This window comes from Magnolia sinica, chromosome 16 (genome assembly GCF_029962835.1).
Source record: "Magnolia sinica isolate HGM2019 chromosome 16, MsV1, whole genome shotgun sequence".
In the NCBI taxonomy this organism is placed as follows: domain Eukaryota; kingdom Viridiplantae; phylum Streptophyta; class Magnoliopsida; order Magnoliales; family Magnoliaceae; genus Magnolia; species Magnolia sinica.
Window position 1 is genome coordinate 52,383,080 of NC_080588.1, and position 17,938 is coordinate 52,401,017.

Consider the following 17,938-nt stretch of genomic DNA (forward strand, 5'->3'; position numbering starts at 1 on the left):
ACACTGGATGGTAAGCCCACATCAATGGTCAATGTAAACCACTACTCAATAATCATTAAGTCGAAAGCCCTTACGATCACAACTAGTTGAGTTACATCCCAAGTATGGGTGTACATTCATGGGTGGGGGTTTCCTATTGATGTACTAGTTTAAGTCTCATAAGCAATCCACAAATAATCCATAAGGATGAGTTAAATATGCAGGATAAACATTAAGCATATAATATAACAATTCAATTCCAACAATTAACACATGAGATTACAAAATGGAGATATCAGTTATAAATTAAAATAAAAACTATAACTTAAGCTAATGGGAATGTGAAAAGCTCAAGGGGAAGAAATCATCACCTTATAGATCGGATCGCCACTAATGTTGCTAGGAAACACGTGTGCCCTTAGAATCAATCTTATCATGAATTGTAAAATTGTATGGTCAGATACAAGTTTTATATGCTTCCTATAATTAAGATCATAACCTAGGGTTCAAATAACTTAGGTTTAGGGTTTCGTTCTAGGGTTTAGTTATAGGCCTAAAATCTTGGATTTCAATCCTAGATTATTATTGGAATTATTATCATTATTATTATTGTACCATGGGCCAAATAATGTTCATGATAGGAGTCTCAAGCCATCCATATTAGAAATGATGGTTTACAAGTTCATATTTAAATGTACTGACATTATCAAATATTCTTATAATGACTGATAGCCTCTTAAATAATACAAGTAATAGTATTAGAGTCTTTACTAATGATAATATAGTAAGGACTAATATTGATAATTATATTACCAAGAATTATACTAATCCTATAATGAAAATGATGATATTCCCTAATGATAATAATAATAGTTATCGTTAATACATCTAGCTATGATAATAGATGCTATGCTCTACCATAAATTATGAAATTCTATAATCAAGTCAAACCTAACACACACCTAGAGTTTAGATTACTCAGGTCTAGGATAGATTTTAGGTTTTGAGTGTTAATTAGAGTGCAATTGCAACCATTATCATTAACCATATAATTACGGTTAGCTATACAACATTAGGAATCATTATGATGTATTAAGTAGTATGATCTACTATCAATGATTATACCAAAGGATGATAAGTAAATTACTAATGTTTAGTAATGGTAATTTTATTTGTAATAACTACCATTAGCATGGATAATCTACTAATGGTTAATCATGCTCAATACCCGCAATTATTATCTTATTATTAACAATAATAACTCAAGACAATCTATTTTGGGGGAGAAGAGTTGACTCACCTTGTTGACTCGGTTCGAGCCGAGTTGGCTCAATTTGGCTTGACTCAGTTTGGCTAAATAGCCTTCTCCTTCTCCTCTCTTTTCTTCTCAACTTCCTTTCCTTCTTCTTCCATTTCTTTTTCAAAATGAGTCATCCAGCAAGTTTTCTGGGCTCAGTAAAACCTGACCCGACTCAATACCCCAACACGCCGAGTCCACTCTCTCTCTCTCTCTCTCTCTCTCTCTCTCTCTCTCTCTCTCTCCTCTTCTCTCCTTTTTTTTTCTCTTTCTTTCATGCTGGAATGTCTAGTAATGGTGTGGACAGAACAAACCCAGACTAGGTCCAATCCTGACTTCCCAGTCGAACTCGGTTTTGGCCGAGTTGACTTGACAACCAACACAAATCAAGGCTCTCTCTCACTCACTCACTTTCTTCTTTCTCTCTCTCTCTCTCTCTCTCTCTCTCTCACTGTTAAAAAAAATAGCCCATGGCTGGACTCGGTCCCACAGCTCAATTGGTCCAGGACTCAACCATTGAGTTGGCAGCGGTAACAAACCCATTTCTCTCTCTTTCTTCCTCGCTTCTCCTCCTCTCTTCCTTCTCATTTTCATTCTCTCATTCGCTCTCCTTCTTCTTCCTTTTCCTTCTTTATTTTCCTGTCAACCATGGCCAACAAGAGCAGCTTCCATGCATCCAAATCCCACCCTGACCCGAGACGACTGGTGCGGTTTGGACGGGGAAGAAGGTGGCCATTAATGGCGGATTCACCTCAGAGATGTTTCTCCTCAAACTGACTCTTCTCAGTAATCCAAATGAACCCCATGGAGCTCGTAGGCAGATTTTTTGAAGCTTGGAGAACGTCTGAGTGGTGGGTTCGGGTGAAGCAGGCTTTGGCCGATTTTCTCTTGAACCGCTGTAAGAGGTGGAGAGCGACTGCATCTACTAGTTCCTTCTTCATTTATGGAAAACCCTAGCTCTCTACGGCCATTGGATGCGATTTGGATGGCCTAGATTGCACTAGCTTGAAGCCGTTTCAAGATACGGCTTATAAGGCCGAAACCGGCCACGGTTTTGGTTTCCTATGGGCGAAAATCCTCTCCCACGTGAAGAGTCATTGGATGGCTGGGATTTACCTCAATGAACGGCCAAGATTCGAGGATGAGGGGCGTACTTGGATTGTGATAGCTGGTTGAGCAAACAGTTTTCGTTTTCAGAAACTTGTGTTTGTAGGCCCTACTTGCATCAAGGGCTGTGTGCAGGAACGTGCATGGTAACTCGTAAGGGAGACATTGCTTTGGCCTCCCGAAGATGCTCCATTGGATGGACGGTTTTGATCTCTAAGCTGGGCAGTGGAGGTGGGCCATGATCGAAGCAACAGTCCGTCTGAAACGGACACTGGCAGAAACAAGGAGAGAGAGACTTTCTCTTTTAAGAGAAAACTCGGTCAAACCCAGTTTGACCGAGCTGGTAGGCTCCGTGCATGGCTAGTGCACAGCCTTTGGTGCACATGCGTGGTTGAAATGGGCCCCATAGTTATGTCTTTTGAGAAATCCACTCCATCCATTCCACTTGGTGGGCCCTGTCAGAGCCTTTTATCAAAGACGGGGCAAATCCAAGGTCCAAGTGGGGTCTATAACTTGATTTTCATCCTTTAAGTGTTGACTACGTTGATTCGATGGTCGGATCAATTTTGGTTCGAGCACCAACTGTCCAAAGGTCCTAATGGATCATTTTTAAGACTCTCATAGCATATTACTAACCACATATTAACATTAATATTAATTTCATTATTACCACTATCATTGTTTACTTTACTTTATTATTACTTTCTAACATGTGTGCATTCCACCATGTTCTGGGTCCCAGTCTTTAGATTATTAGGACTATCCATCTCATGCTTTTATGTTATTAAATATTTAATCATTATTACATATACGTTGTTATTTATTTATTATTATATCCATGTGTAGGATGTGAGACTACTCGTTATGCGTTATTTTGCTACATAACCTAACATTAGGGTTACTTTGTATTTAAAGTGAACTACACCACGTGAATCTCTAATTACCAAACCACGATTTACTGACCATTCAAATCATCCAACGATTGGATTGACTAGTATTTAATTGTCAAAATCCCTTAGGATCTTAAAAATGTTTTGGGTGTGATCTGGGAGTTAGATATGAAATCAGATAATCTGATCCGTATTTTCAAGTGATGGATCGTCCTTCGGGACATTGTAAACTTGGTGAATGGTGGATTTCGTGATTCAAGACTGTAAATCCGTAATTCAACTAGATTTTTCAGTCAATGCAGTTGGGATCCTAGAAAAATAGGTTTCTTTAGTGGTATGATGATCCATCTTGGGAATCGACGGATAGGTAGTTTGATATATGGATTGGGACTATATTCGACGATTGGATTTAGGCTAGGATGAATGTGAATGTCCACTTAAGCCTGGCTTGTATTTATACTAAGTTTGGTTATACGGTAACGCCTGAGTACCGAGAGTACGAGGTGTTACACAAGCCTTCCCATAGACAAGTCTAAATGGAGACATTTCAATAGGTCTTAAATGCAGTACAGTAAGCCCATAAGGCATCGGTCAATCAGATTAACTAATCCTTACGGTTAGGTTTAACCATTTTTTCCAAAATATGTTTAATTTCTCTATTGGAAATCTCAGCTTGCCCACTTATTTATGGATGGTATGGAGTGCTCACTTTGTAGGAAATTTCATATTTCTTCATTAAGTTTACAAATGGCCTATTACAAAAATGTGAACCTCCATCACTAATGATGGCTCGAGGCATTCCGAACTGGGCAAGGATGATCTTTTTTAATAATTTAATGACCATTTGATGATCATTGTTCCGACATAGAATCACTTCGACCCATTTACTGACATAGTTTACGATGAGCAAAATATATAAATTTTCAAAAGATTGGGAGAATGGTCCTATGAGATCGATGCACCAACAATCAAATGCTTCAATGATCAGAATGGGGTTCAGGGGCATCATGTTTCGACGGGACAATGCTCCCAATTTCTAACAACACTCATAAGCTTTGCAAAACTCATGAGTGTCCTTCAACATAGTGGGCCAGTAAAAGCCACACTGCAGAATTTTAGTCATGGTCTTTTGACATAAAAGTGACCAACACAGGCCTGAGAATGACAGAATGAGATGATACTTTGGTGTTCATTGTCTGGCACACATCTCCTTAAGATTCGGTTTAGGCAATATTTAAATAAATATAGATCATCCCAGAAGAATTTGCGTACTTCGATAAAGAATTTCTTCTTATCTTGCACAGTCCAATGTGTCGGCATGAAACCTGTAGCAAGATAATTAACAATATCTGCAAACCAAGGTGAATGAGAGACTTTAAACAATTGTTCATTAGGGAACATGTCATTTATATATGTCGTCTCAAGGGAATCAGAGAGATCTAGGTGGGAAATATGGTCAGCCACTACATTCTCTACTCCCTTTTTATCTTTTATTTCCAAATCAAATTCTTGGAGTAGGAGAATCCATCTTATCAGGTGAGGCTTAGCATCATTCTTAAAAAAAAGATACTTGAGCACTGCATGATCTGTGTAAATGACGATCTTGGATCCAATCAAGTAAGACCTAAATTTGTCCAAAACAAATACCACGGCTAAGAGTTCCTTTTCCATAGTAGAGTAGTTCACTTGGGTAGGATTTAGAGTTCTACTTGCGTAATGAATAACGTAGGGCCTCTTTTCTTTTCTCTGCCCTAAAGCCGCCCCAACAGTATAGTCAAACTATCGCACATAAGTTCAAAAGGAAGACTCCAGTCAGGTAGCTGCATGATAGGTGTGGTCGTTAACATGCTCTTGAGCTTAGTAAAAGCTTCCTAACATTACTCAGTCCACTCATATGGTGAATCCTTTTGAAGTAGATTACATAGAAGATGAGAGAGGTGACTAAAGTCCTTTACGAATCTCCTATAAAAATCGGCGTGTCCTATGAAGGATTGCACGTCTCATATATTCTTGGGTGGATGTAAGTTAGAGATAAGATCAATCTTAGCCTTATCTACCTCAATTCCCTTGGATCTACCTCAATTCCCTTGGACGAGATGATATGTCTAAGGACAATTTCCTTAAGAACCATGAAATGACACTTCTCCCAATTTAGTACCAAATTCTTTTCCTCACATCACTTCAACACACATTTAAGATTCTCCAAATAATCGCTGAAGGATGGACCAAAGACAGAGAAGTCGTCTATGAAGTCCTCTAAATATTGCCCCACCATGTCAGAAAAAATACTTATCATGCATCGCTGTAAAGTGACGGGGGCATTACACAATCCAAATGGCATCCTTCGATAAGTAAAGGTGCCAAAGGGACATGTGAATGTGGTCTTTTCCTGATCTTTAGGGGTTATATCTATCTGGTTGTATCCTGAATACCCGTCAAGGAAATAATAGTATGAGTGACCAGCTAGCCTTTTCAAGATTTGATCAATGAAGGGCAAAGGGAAGTAGTCTTTCCTCATGACGGTATTTAACTTCCTCTAATCAATGCACATTCTCCAATTAGTGGTAACTCTAGTTGGCATGAGTTCATTGTTGGCATTGGCTACGATGGTGATTCCGGATTTCTTAGGAACCACCTGAGTTGGACTCACCCATTGACTATCGGATATAGGGTATATGATACCCACATCCAATAGTTTAAGAACCTCGGCCTTAACCTGCAACACCTCGGTTCCCGGAACCCGAGTATACTACTCATTTTCCAAAAACCCGAGTGTTAACCTTTAACTATAACTCAAATTTCACGTACATTTTCTTTATTAGAGTTAGTAAACTAGCGGAATACAATTAAATCAAGTATAAGATGGAGTCCAAATACACATAACCAAGATTTCAAGTAGCTACCCAAAAACTTATACAAAATAATGTCTAAAGTTTTAATAATACATGACAGTACAACTTAAATACAAATGCAGTAAGGAATGGAGAGTCACAAGATCATCTGGCTCTTCCCGTTCCACATGAATACCAACATACGAACCATCTGCATCTCCTGCACATTGAATACGATTCGATAACGTCAATGGCTATCCGGTGTGGTATAACCCCCAAGATTTATTGTATCATCAGGATAATTAAGCATAGTTATCAGGGATAATGTATAACAAATATTACATAATGATTACCATGTAAATCAGATAGGGTTCATTAAATATACATTCATTAAATAAATTTCACAAAGATAATCTTGTTTAAATTCATGGATGTATGCACATGCTCACAGACCTAGGGATACACATCTAGCTGGTGAAAAGTCACCCAAGGAGAACTAGCCACTCAAAAAAGTACTCAAAGGTACACCCAAGGAGAACTAGCCACCCGGAGAAGACTATGTAACGCAGTCGCTCAAGGAGAACTATCCACCCAGAAAAATACTCAAAGGTACGTCCAATGAGAACTAGCCACCCGAAAAAGATTATATAACGAGGTCGCCTAAGGAGAACTAAGCATCCGAAAAGGTACTCAAAGGTATGCTCAAGGAGAACTAGTCACTCAGAAAAGACCATGCAACAAGGATACCCAATGTGGTCTAATCTCCTGGAAAAATACTCAAAGGTACGCCCAAGGAGAACTAGGCACCCGAAAAAGTCTGCATGCCATGAAAATACATGATTAGCCCAACCATTATTATTCTAATTTCAAATAATCATTTTAGGAAAGCTCAAAGGTCACTATGGGGGGTTTATCACCCAGCATAGGCCAACAGCTCAAGCATAGTGTCCCATTCCACCATCCATGGCTCATGAGACTATCAAATATAATGTTTTAAGGGTAACCTCTTCAACTAGTGGCCAATCATAGTTCGACGAGTGAAACTTACCATCAAAAGATTATTTAATAATAATTCATCAAAGGCGCAAAGGCAAATAGTCAATCAAAGCCGTAAAGGGCAAATAGCCTATCAAAGCCACAAAGGGCAAATAATTCCTCCTGAGGATGTAATAAAAGAAGATTATCTCGAAAGCCACTTAGGTAATAAATGATCCATAAGATGGTAAGCCCACCATAATTCCATTTAATTCATTACACAAATGGCCACTAACTCGAGGACCTCTAAATACGTCATAAAGTAATCGCAAATGGTAACACAAGTCACGTACAAAGTCAATGACACTTATGCACATAAGATGTTTCATTTAAACTAGGATAGAGACATTTATGATTTATAGCATGTTTAGATACTTGAATATAATTACAACGACCAATCATGTATGAAGAATCCACTTAAGCACAAACTAGTATTCATTATCATTATGACTGAAGATTAAATTAATTAATTAATTAAATAAATGAACTAAGATAATTATAATGATGTAGAAAAGCTTGAAGGTAATCCTCACCTCAAGATGTGGATTCATTCCTTTGCTTGATTAGAGATCACTAAGGATCACTAAATGCCCATTCTAGCCTTACCACTTCAAGATGACCCAAATGTAAGACCCGTATCCTAGTCCATACCATTCCGTAGGCTTCCATGGTCCTCCCGGTCGAATTCTAGTAACTCTCGACCCATATCCGATGTTCGCGCGCGAGCTTAAGCCGGGTCCTACATACTAAAGCCGGCTTGACTCGAAACTTGTACCTTAGCGACCGCACCGTCGCCACGGTTCTAATGCCGCGACTCGCGTACCGAACTAATACCCAGGCAAGGAGATGTGGGTCCGTGTTCATTCCGAAGAAACGCCGCGCGTTGTGAATTTTGAGGGAATCTCTACGATATGTTTCATCAATCAATCAATCATCCAAGTCAAGTACACACCATGCCCCAAGTAAAACAACTCATCCCTCCTTTTCAAAAGTCAACCCTCTCTCTCCCCTCACCACTCCTCTTTTTACAAAAAAATCAAACAACACCTTACTTCCCATCCCCTTTTCCTTACAACCACCACATCACCCATCCCTTTAATATTCTTTTTCTCTCTCTTATTCTATCTCTACTCTCCCAAGCTCCATACATCCAATCCTTCCCAAGCAAGCAACAAGTGTGGCCCACTTTCCCCACCTCTCATCTCTCATCTCCACCATCAAAACCCCATCAACCACCATTAAAAGTGTAAGACTCGTATCCTTGCCCGTACTGTTCCATAAATTTTCGCGGTCCTCCCAGTCGAATTTCAACGACCCGCGACGCGTAGGTAGCATCTGTGCACACTCTTCGGTCATATCCTATAAATTCGAGCCAACTCAAGCTGAGACCTATGTCATTGCAACCGCACCATCGTCGCGGTTCCAACGACGCGTCTCGTGCGTCAATGCGACGCTCAAATTATGAGATCCGGCCCGTGCACTATCGCGGCCATTGATTGCTTGATCGTGGGACCCACCTATCCTTGTTGTTGTACTTTCCTACAAACATAATTACTATGATGTCACTCTAGGGGTGACATCACCCTACCCTACCACCTTCCCTTTTCCCCATAAGTCAAACTTATTAATTCCCATCACCTCACCATCCCTCTCTCCCATCACTCCCTTACATCATCTCTCTCTCTCTCTCACTTCACTCCATTCCAAGCAACCATGAGAGCCAACGTCCACCTCCATGAGAGAATGTCATGTGTGGCCCACCTTCTTACTTTTTATCTCCATCATCCAAAGTCCATCTCAACCGTCGGAATCGTTTCCTTGGAGCTTTAGATCGTGTTGGCGGAAGAAGTCTAAAAGGATCTTGAGGTGGGTGCATCTTTAGGGTAAATTTCTCCACTTTTATGATGTGGGTGATTTTATGATTTGATTTTCTTGTGATTTGAGGGCCCACATGGTGGGACCCATCTTGATGTATGCTTAAAGGGACCCATAGTGGTGGGGTTCCTCCATCGCCGCTCTTCTTCTCTCTCTCTCTTGATGTGTGTGGCCCACCCTAATACACCCCACCATGAAGTGTATGTTATATCCATGCCATGCAAATGTTAGGCCCACTTGCTGACGTCCAGCGGATGGTCCACCTTGGCCGTCCGTTTTGGACAGACCCTGATGAAGGGAAATGCAAATATAACTTGATTTATGACAAGTGGCCACGTGTTACAACAAACCCACCTGATGTATGCGTTTTGTCCATGTCGTCCACCATCCAGCAAGGGACGGTGGAGCCCATGTAATGCATTTGCATGCCCACACCGTCCACTGTCCAGCCATGGACGGTAGAACCTGCTGATGTAAGCGATTCATCCTTGCCGTCCAGTCCATTGAATGTGGACCCTACCTTAATGTATGTATCCGATCCACACTGTCCACCATACTCCTCAGATCATTTTAGGCGTTGAGCCGAAAGATGATGCTAATCTGAAACTCTAGTAGGCCACACCATTTAAAATAGGAATTTTATGATTTTTTTTTAAAAAAAAATCAGTTAAGGCCTGCTGTAATGTTTCTTCATGTCAAATATGTTGAAGATTGGTCTCGTTGGGTTTGCTATGAGCCATGGAATTCAACTGAAGGACCTGATTTTCCTGATGCGGGCCCCACCTATAAAAACCCTCAAAAAAAAAAAAAAAAAAAAAAAAAAACCAAAAAAGGAACTTAAAACGTCTCTGCTACTAGCGTCCAGAGACGCTGCAGCAGGCAGCGTCCAGAGGACGCTCTCCTTGAATGGGCAGGATGAGTGGGCCCCACCTCAGGCTCCATCATGACGAGTGTTGGACATCAACACCGTGTATTTGATGGGTCCCCTTTTATCAGCGGGTCACCCCAAAAAGCAGCAATACCCAGAACTCAGGTGGTCCACACCACCAAAAATAAAAAAAATAAAAAAAATACTGGGAGATGGAACGTTTACCATTGAAACGCCTTTTGTGTCAGAGGAGTTTTGGGTCCACACGTGATGCCGTGTTTTATCCATGGCCCACTTACGTGGAGCCCATCGTGATGTGTCTGTTTAGCCAAGCTGTCCAACCATGGCGTGGACATGGTCCCCACTTATGATGCATGTGTTTCATCCTTCTATCCAGCGTCCAGAGTCTGGACGCTGGACCGAACCCTTTCTATAATAGCAATATATATATATATATATATATGTGTGTGTGTGTGTGTGTGTGTGTATGCGGTGGGCCTCATGTGGGACTCACCTACTGTACGGATTAGCTGAGGCACTTCACACGTGCCATAGATGATGTATTGACGTAAATGAGTTTTGTGGGACTCACCTTGAAGATACGTGTTTCCGCACCATCCAAATCATGCTGGACGGTGGGGCCCACATTGATATGTGTTTTATCCATGTTGTCCAAACAAGTGGGCAGCTCCTTGATGTATTTATTTCATCCACACCGTCCAGATCGTGCTGGACGGTGCTGGGCAATATTTGGACAGTGCTGATGAGCTGGACAATGTCCAGATGGTATTGATTTATTTGGACTATGTTTGGTGGGTGCTGATTTACTTAGGCAATATTTGGATAGTGCTGGACAATGTTTGGACAACGTTGATTTACATGTCCAATGTTTGGATAGTGCTAATCATTATTAGTGGGCCATGTGCCCCATGAAATGATGTGTATAGTGATACAAATGTTACAACTTCAACTATTGAAATGATTTTTTTGGCGCGGCCCATGTGATGGGGCCCACTTGATATGTATTTGTGACAATCCATGAGGCCCGCCTTGGTGTATTTATGGCCACTTGATATATACGAGGCCCATGTGCAGGGTCCGCCTATTGTGTATTTATGGCCCATTTGGCGAGGCCCATTGGTATATATATATATTCATGGCCCGTTTGGTGAGGCCCACTGGTGCGGCCCATTAATGCGACTCGGTTGATGTATCTGAGGCCCATGGGTCGTGGCCTATTGAGATGTATCTTCGGCCCATATGTCATGGCCCATTGGGATGTATTCGAGGCCCATAGTGATGGGTATGTAGCTCTTGTATGAGGCCCATTGCGATGTATATTAGGCCTTTGAGTGAGCCAATGGACCCATTATATGTTTAGCCCTATGTGGGCTACTCGTTGGGAGCAATGTTGGTTAGATGTCCACATTGATGGGCAATGACGGTTAGATGTCCTTATTATGACCTTCCCTTAGGCCTTGCTAGGCCATTCTCATCGATGTCGATTACCGATTCTGATTTATCATGGCGGATTACTGAGTCTGATTTGTCGATTACCGATTCTGATTTATCATGGCCGATTACCGAGTCTGATTTGTCGATTACCGATTCTGATTTATTATGGCCGATTACTGAGTCTGATTTGTCGATTACCGATTCTGATTTATCATGGCTGATTACCGAGTCTGATTTATCATGGCCGATTACCGGGTCTGATTTGTCGATTACCGATTCTGATTTATCATGGCCCATTACTGAGTCTGATTTGTCAATTACTGATTCTGATTGTCACGACCGATTGCCGATTCTGATTATCGATCAATCTGATTGTCGTGACTAATTTACCGATGTTGATTATCGATCGATCCGATTGTCGTGACTAATTTACCGATGTTGATTATCGATCGATCCGATTGTCGTGACTAATTTACCGATGTTGATTATCGATCGATCCGATTGTCGTGACTAATTTACCGATGTTGATTATCGATCGATCCGATTGTCGTGACTAATTTACCGATGCTGATTATCGATCGATCCGATTGTCACGACCGATTGCCGATTCTGATTATCGATCGATTCGATTGTCGTGACTAATTTACCGATGTTGATTATCGATCGATTTGATTGTCGTGACCGATTGTCGATGCTGGTTATCGATCGATTCGATTGTCGTGACCGATTTGCCGACTCTGATTATCGATCGATCCTGATTGTCATGACCGATTTGCCGATTCTGATTACCGATCGATTCGATTGTTGTGGCCGATTTTCCGATTTTGATTAGCAATGAGGTTGAGTATCATGATCGATTTACCGATTTTGATTATCGATCGATCCTGATTGTCGAGGCCGAGTATCGAAGCCGATTCCGATTGTCGAGGTCGATTGTATAGACCGCTTCCGATTGTTGAGGCCGATTTCGAGTGTCGATTCCAATTGTCGAGACCTATATGATGTATATGCGAACCGTAGTCGAGGCCTACTGTGATGTATTCATGGCCCATGGGTAAGGCCCATTGTGGTGTATTCGTGGCCTATGGGTAAGGCCATTGTGGTATGTATTAGGCCCATATGTATGACGCATTGGATGTATTCGTGACCCATGTGTAAGGCCCACATGTTATGTATTTGAAGCCCATGAGCAGGGCCCACCTGTTGTGTATATGTGTCCCTTGAGTAAGGCCCATGGTGTTATATATTAGGTCCTTGTATGAGGCCATGAGTCTACTATATATTAAGCTTTATGTGGGTCATTCCTTGAGGCCAACGCTGGTTAAATGTCCACATTGTCGAGATCGATTGTCGATGCCGGTTATTGATACCGATTATGAGTAAGTGACAGCATAGCATCATGATACATGCTCATACGCATCATCTGCATGTTTGTTGTGAGATGTGGTTGATCATTGCATATGTCATTGAGCATGTTATGAGACTCCCTGTTAGGCGGAGGTTATCTCACATGAGCACGCGGTGTGCACAGGATTGATACATGACTGGATTGTATGACTCATGCATCTCGCATTATGATTACTTTACGCCCTAGCGACATTAGGGTCGTAGCCTCCACAGGCATATCGTGGATGGCCAAATGGGATACCGGAAATGTTTGGTTCTAGCATACGGGCGCCATAGATGTCCCTAGGTGAAAGTCCCTAAACCTCCGTGGCCAGGAGACGCCCCAATGTCGAGACCGAGTGGATGCATGAGCGCCGAGTGCCGAATACCAGGAGGCCGCGTCTCCCACTGTGTCGTGGTCGGTTGGGAGGGGGTGTGGCCTTACCCGCCCGAGGGTAGGGGGCAATACTAGGCTGAGTTTGACCAGCTCGCGAATGGGTCCGCTATCGACGTGCCGGATAGGTATTGGCAGACTATTGGCCAGGCGGATAGTGAGGTTTCTTACGCTCACTTGGACTGTGCGGCTAGGAGAGCGGCAGTGCCATTTGGAGTGTACTAAACCCCGGTGATGATCCCAGAGATGAACTGTACTGATATGTGGATTTAGTGAGCAGGAGTTGCATATTCATTCATGCATTCATTCATTCACTATCTACTCGGGTTGGTGGTACGCAACTAGTTGTTACGTGTGCCTTCGCAAAGGCCAGGATTTCGGTTAGGGCGCGCGACTAACCTGAGATCAGGAGTTTACCACATTGAGTCTGACTATCCAAATTTAGGTATGGGACTGGTTTGGATAGAAGTCCCTTGTGATGGACCCCATAGCCTGCGATACTACATACTACCATCCCGACTTCACACTCCAGCATGGTCATTCCATTCACACCGCATATTGCATTACATCCGCGGCATACGACATCTTGGGTTACTGTGCTTCTGCATTTATATGGTCTAGATATAGCTGACGTATTTGTGAACACATAAGGAATTATATACCCAATTGCATCATCGACATTTGATATTTGGCTCTTTATGACTCCTCGTTTGCGTAGCTGTTATATATTGCGTATTCTGATATTGATTGGCTCATGGACTTGCTCGTATTTCCGCTTACTCTGTTATCGTATGATCTATGAACTTGTGAGTATTTCTGTTTACTCTGATAATTCCTGCTCTTGTCAGTATTTCTGCTTACACAGATAATTCATGATCTTGCTAGTATCTTTGCTTATTCCGATATTGTACGATTTATGGATTTTCAGTACTTCCAGTTTGTATGATAATGGCATTGTATTGAATACTTGGCACTTATCTTGTGCACACACTTACACCACCCCCTAAGCTTTCTATAAGCTTATGCACGATAGATGCGTGCAGGTGTTATTAGGTTGCAGCAGCGTTGAGCTTGGAGCGTGCAGTTGTATTCTGGAGCTTTGATTTCGATATGTGTATTTTCCCTTTCAGCGTTGTACTTAAATGATTATATTAGTGGATATGTGATGATGATGTTGCCTTTGTCAATTGGGTAATCTTGTGGTTATGCTTATTATGAGTTAAATGTACAAAAAAAAATCCCCCCTTGTAGGATCCCAGGATCGGAATCTGGCGTATAAACGCTAGGAGCCGAGAATGGGATACTACGGAGGCTGTCGGCACCAGATTCGGCGATCGGGATTCCTGTGAACCCGATTTTCGGGTTTGGGGCGTGACAAAAAGTGAAGGCAAGGAGTTTACAAGCCTAAGGAAGCAAGAAGGAGGCCAATAAGGTGGGTGATATTTCTCATTTTTTTTGGGCCACATGTGGTGGGACCCGTTTGAAGTATATAATGTAAGAAATGGAGGGCCCATACACTACGTGAAAAATGAAAAAAAAAAAGGACGGATTTCGAGATGGTTCTGGACCGTCTCTAAAATTGCTTGGTTTAAAGACACTTTAGAGACGGCCGTAAACCGTCTCTAAAATTTTAGACTGCCCTTGACCGTCCTTAAGATTGTCTTAAAAATTTGAACGTCCAAAAATCATTTAAGACAGTCGTTGACCGTCTTATATGTGGTCATCTGAGATGGTCATTGGCCGTCCGCATTAGAGACGGTCCTTGACCGTCTTATATGCAGTCATCTGAGATGGTCATTGGCCGTCTGCATTAGAGACGGTCATTGGCCGTCTTTTACTTGTAATCTGAGATTGTCAAAGACCGTCTCTATTAGAGACGGTCTTTAACCGTCTTATAAACTCGTCAAAGACCATCTCTATTAGAGACGGTCCTAAACCGTCTCTATTAGAGACTGTTAAAGACCGTCTCTATTAGAGACTGTCAAAGACCGTCTTTATTAGAGACGGTCCTAAACCGTCTCTATTAGAGACTGTCAAAGACCGTCTCTATTAGAGACGGTCCTAAACCGTCTCTAATGCTCGGATCTAGCACCAAGCTTAAAAAACTTATGAATTTCGAAAAAAAAAAATTAGTTGAGAAGGTTATAAAAATAATTAACTATGTTTAAGAAAATTTTAAATTTTGAAAAAAAAACTGTAATTTTATAAAAATCTAGATTTTGAAAAAAAATAATAACTTTAAATAAAGTTGATAATTTTGAAAAAAAAAAATCGATAAAAAAATGATATTTGAAAAAGAAAATTTTAAAAATTAAATAAAATTGTGAAAAAATTAACAAATTGAAAAAAATATATATTTGTTTAAAAAGAAAACTAGATTTTGCATTTTGACAAGAAAAATTGAAAAGTTATATAACAAAAGTGAGATTAAAAAAATGATATTTTAAAAAAGAAAATTTAAGAAATTAAACAAAATTATGAAAAAATTGACAAATTGTAAAAAAAAAAATATTTTTAAAAAGAAAACTAGATTTTTTATTTTGACAAGAAAAATTGAAAGGTTAGGTAACAAAAGTGAGATTTTGATGATGTGTTGTATATCCTTGCCGCCCCTATATTTTTCCAACCCATTTTTAGGCCGGGTATAAAAAATTGTGTACATTTAAATCTTAAGTGGACCACACCACTAGAAAGAATGATAATATAGTACCTCGCCATTAAAAATTATAAAGAGCCCATCGTAAAGTTTTATTAATGTTTATTTGCAATCCAACTTGTTGATAATGTAAAGAAGATCTAGATGAAGGTAAACTACAAAGATCAAATTGATCCAAAACTTTTGTGGCCTTTAAAAGGTTTTTAATAGTTATTCATCATTGTATTGATTGGTATGGCCTACCTGAGATTAGTGAGTTCTTGTGATTTGAAATCACATCCTAAAATATAATGGAAAAATATATGGACGGTGTCGATATACATAAAATATAACAAGGTGGACCCTACACTATTAGAGTAACACCCATGAAAGAGTTACCTAAATAGTGAAATGGTACTATAAGGTCACCTCATGGGAACTTCCCATGAGGTTAATCTGTGTGCGCCCCACCATGATGTGTGTAGAACATTAACACCATGCATTTGATGTATCCCCTTTAAGTCCAAAAGTCAGTCGTATACAAAACTCAGGTGGGCCATAGCATCTAAAACTGTACGAAGACATCCCTAAAACATATAAAAGCATTTGGTGGGGCCCACATGAGTTTTGGATGTGTATGAAACTTGGTCTGACTCCTCATCCAAGTGGGACACACATAATGAATGGGCTGGATTTATGAACCACATCTAGGTGGGCCCAATAAATGATTATGAATGTTTTAATGGGAGGGTAACCCTCTCAAGTATAGTAAGTGGTGTGGCCCACCCAAGTCATGGATTGACTTTATTTTTAAGCTCGTGGCCCACCATGGAATGGTGCATCTGATTGACAAGGCAGATCCAAAGTTTAAGTGGAACCCCCATAGAAAAGAGTGGGATAGTGACACCCACTATTGAAACCTTCTTAGGGCTCGTTGCGATGTTTATTTGAGATCCAATCTGTTTATAAGTAAATACAGACATGGATACGGTTGAAACTTGGTCTGATTCCTCATCCAAGTGGGACACATATAATGAGTGGGTTGGATATTTGAATCACATTTAGGCAGGCCCAATATATGATTATGAATGTTTTAAGGAAACCCTTCTCTACTACATTTGGGTGAGGTACTCATTACTCTTACCAGAGTAAACTCTATGGGGTCCACTGTTATTTATTTATTTTATGCACTCCATTTATCCATGTTAACAAATAATTTGAGGTCTAAAGAACAAAAAGGAAGCATATCCAAAGCTCAAGTGGACCACACCACAGGAAATAGTGTGATTGAACCTCTACCATTTAAAATTTCTTAGAGGCCATAGAAGTTTTGGATCAAGCTGATATTTGTGTTTTTTATTCATTCATATATTTTTGATATTATGAACAACCTTTAACCGTTTTTGGACAATCTGATCAGTCCAAATTGAAGAGTAATAACTTCAGATGTTTAAATCAAAATTCACTCAACTTGTTGATTAATCTTGTTTGCCGAATATCTTTCTTATATGTAGCATGATCGGGGCGAGTAACTAGTCAAATTGAGAGTAATGATCAATAAAATAGAGTGAGTGGACCAGACATGTAAAATGGGTTAAATATTCTAGTCAAAATTGTGACCCAACTTATTGACACCCTAAGATTTTAAGAATTAATGTTAGTAAGTTTTGTGGGGCCCATCATGATGTGTATTGAACATCAACACCGTGCATTTGATAGAAGTTTTGGATCAAGCTGATGTTTGTGTTTTCCCTTCATTCATATCTTTTTGATATTATGAACATGTTGGATGGCAAATAAACATTACTGTGGGCCCAAGGAAGGTATCAACGGTGGAAATCATTATTCCACACTATTTTGTGTGGCATGGTCCACTTGAGTTTTGGATTTACCGAAAATTTGGGATCAACACACACCGTTCATCCATTTTTCGAGATCATTTTATAGAATTATCTAAAAATTGAATCATATTTAAAGATTAAATGGACCACACCACAAATAAGGGGAACAGATTGGCTACTCCCCCTACACCATCCATTGGCTGGTGGCTGGTGCTGTGTGGGCCCCACCATGATGCATGGCCCCACGACCATTTTTTTATTACTTTTGAACTAGTTGGATTTCAAATAAACATTTCGATGGGCCTTAGGATAGTTTCAACGGTGGGAATCACCCTCCCATTGTTT